The following is a 3,038-nucleotide window of genomic DNA, read 5'->3' on the forward strand; positions in this document are numbered from 1 at the left end:
AGAGCGGGGAGCCCGAGTCGGTTGGCAGATTTTGCCTCTGAAAAGAGGGCTGTGGTCAGGGAAAGGAATTTGAACACACTGCGTTCCACGCCGTCTTTAATACTAGGATAGTCACAGGTTTCCACTCATATGGGCTGACAACGCTTCAAAGGGAAACAAAGGTAGCAGGGGACGTACAGTGAGTGACAGAAAGATGCATTAAGTGCAGAAATACCACAGTGAAAGTTTCTGTAAATGCACAAAGACAAAAATTAGGCAAGGTGAAGTAAGGATCAGGTACGAAGTAGAAAGTGTTTATACATTTATTGCTTTTGTAAAGAGCAGCTTCCTACTGACAACACTCAGACAAATCAGAGCTTAAGAGATTTTTTTTCCCATATATTTTCATAAGGATTAGATCAAAGGCCTGAAAAGAATGTGAGCAGCAAGGCCACAGGGAGCTGGGGCACAGGCGCCTTGGCTGGGGAAGGAGCCACAGGCAGGAGGGGGATCCAGCCTTTGACTCCAATCAAGCAGCAACACGTGATGTGTGCCATGTACCTCCAGAATCACTCCACACCACCAGCTAAAAAAAAAAGCACCATTATATCTAGAAACAAAATACTCGGGGGACTGATTTTGCCTCTGCTCTGAGCAGGCTATCCTCTGCCTGGATGGAGGCAGATGTCATTTTTTCCATCCCTGAGTTGCTCTGCTGCAGCTCTTCAGGGAGCTCTGCTCCCGCCTCGGCCACGGAGCGTGTGTGGTGGTATTTCTGCTTTGGGGAACTCGATGTTACTCAATTGCTGACGTGAATCCACACATTGTACGAGGCAGCAGAGCAGAATTCCCTCACTCCCTGTTTTACCCTATAAGGTCATTTGATGATGGCGCTGCAAACCTGCACCTTCGCACTGATTTTCTGCAGCTGCTGCAGCGCAGCAAAGCCAAGTCCACGTTGGGATTCTTGGGCCTTTTGATAATCAGCTGGGGTTCGGAAAATCCTTCAAAAAATCTAATGTTCTGGCAACTTAACAAGGCTTCTGAAAAAATAGCAGTTTAACATCTGGAACAAAAATACTCTGAGGAAGTCCAAGACCAACACAGCACAGAACATTTTCCCCTGTAACTGTTACTGTACAGCACTTCCTTGTCCCCAGTTCAGTGAAACTGGAACGTTTGCATCAAGATGCTGAAATATTTTATTAGAAGTCATGCAGGAAGGTGGAAAGATAAAGAGCTATTCATACACTTGAACATTTTCTTAATTTTCTGGGTTTTGTTTATTTTTGTTCCTGTCCCATGAATTTCCTCAGTTTTTTAATGCATCTTAATCTTCATCAATATTTAACTCTGCAGCAGAAATACTGCATACTTTGTTTTCACATTTAACTTGAGAGTAGAGGAGGGGAAGAAAAACATCTACAGGAAGAAGAAAAACAGCCATTTCTGAAGGAAATGACTTTTCCTTTTTCCACAAGAGGTCCTGGAATAGAGTCAGGGAGAAAGATGAAAGAGAAAGGTGGGCAGCAAGAGCACCATCTATTTCAGAGAGTTAGCTAGGGTCATCATTCTGGACACTTCTTCCTACTTCTGGGGTCCAGGTTCCAGACCCACCTAAGACTAAGACCAAAAATACTTCTCAACAATGAACTCTCAGCAGACATTACTATGTAAGAGCAATTTCCTGAAGTAATAAAAAACTCCAGCATAATTTACAATTAACAAGTAATCATATATATATAATTTCATAAACTATATACACACACATCTATAAGTATGTATGTATGAGATCTTTCAACAGGGGATGGGAATGCTTACTGACCTTTTGTAAGCTAAGAGATTTCCCTCAATTGTCAATATTTCCTGGAACAGCAATGTCCCAAAGCACACAACAGACAGGTCTTTCAGAAAGTGCATTGCACAGAGCAGAACTGATGTAAGCCCATGCTAGCAGAGATGCTCCACAGGACACTGCCTGGCTCATGGTACCAGGCTATAGCCTCCAACAGAAAAACACTACCTGTGTTTTTCCATTGTCTCTTACCAAAATGTCTAAGTTCAGATCATGTCCTGCAAAGACTCAGATACCACGTTTTCCACTTGCCAGCTCTGCCAAGGAGCAGCACCCAAAGTAGGGCTTGTGTCTGGGACACTGGCCATGCATATGGTTAAAAATAAAATTAAGAAAGCCTCAGTTAAAGTATATGGAGGGTTAATCTTCCCAACATTTTCAGTCTTGGCTATGAAATGCTACATGTTTTTTCCTTGGAAATAAATTAATTGTGTTTGGACAACCTCATGCTCTGCCCTCTATCAGAGTTACTGGGGCTCACGCTACAGCAAATCAGACCCCATGTACTGACTACTGCAGCATTAAAAATAACATGGAGTTCCCTGCACACCCACCAGTCTCCAAGATCCTAAGGCCCCTGAAGACCATGTTCACACCCTTAGCTCAGACAGAGAAACCAGGTAAGACAAAGCTGCTCTAGACCTTAGATCTAACAGGAAGCAAACCCAAAATACATTTTTATTTCCATGTGTTGCACAGAGGATTTACACACTTCAATCCTGATGAATCAACTCCCTTGTGAAGAGGACCTGGATTTAGCAAAGTGCAGGAGCTCAGCACTTGTACCATCCCTTCACATGATTATTTCTAAAAAATTTCGCTAATATGATAGGACAGCAGAAACAGGCCCTATAGTGTTCAGGTTTGTGAATGTGTTTGGAAGCAGTCTGGGTCAGCAGACATGGCTGGTGCCAGGCAGAGCCCTGTTGTACAGAAGCCACACAAACTACAGTGCCTTGGGACCCTTCTGGGTTAACTGCAAAACAGACAAATCAACCTAATACATCTCATGCACAGGTACACCTCTCAAAAATGTGGAAATACTGAGATGAGAAGAGCCACCTGCAGAAAGCTCAGATTACAGAACCAAGATGTAATTGTGTCTCCATTCCCACACACAGCTGAAATCTAGAGTCACATCAACAAACATTTGGCACATAAAATAACAGCTTTCAAGTGCTCTTACAGAAATGAATGACTCCAT

Source organism: Chaetura pelagica, unplaced genomic scaffold, assembly GCF_000747805.2.
Source record: "Chaetura pelagica isolate M959 unplaced genomic scaffold, ChaPel_1.0 scaffold69, whole genome shotgun sequence".
NCBI lineage: Eukaryota > Metazoa > Chordata > Aves > Apodiformes > Apodidae > Chaetura > Chaetura pelagica.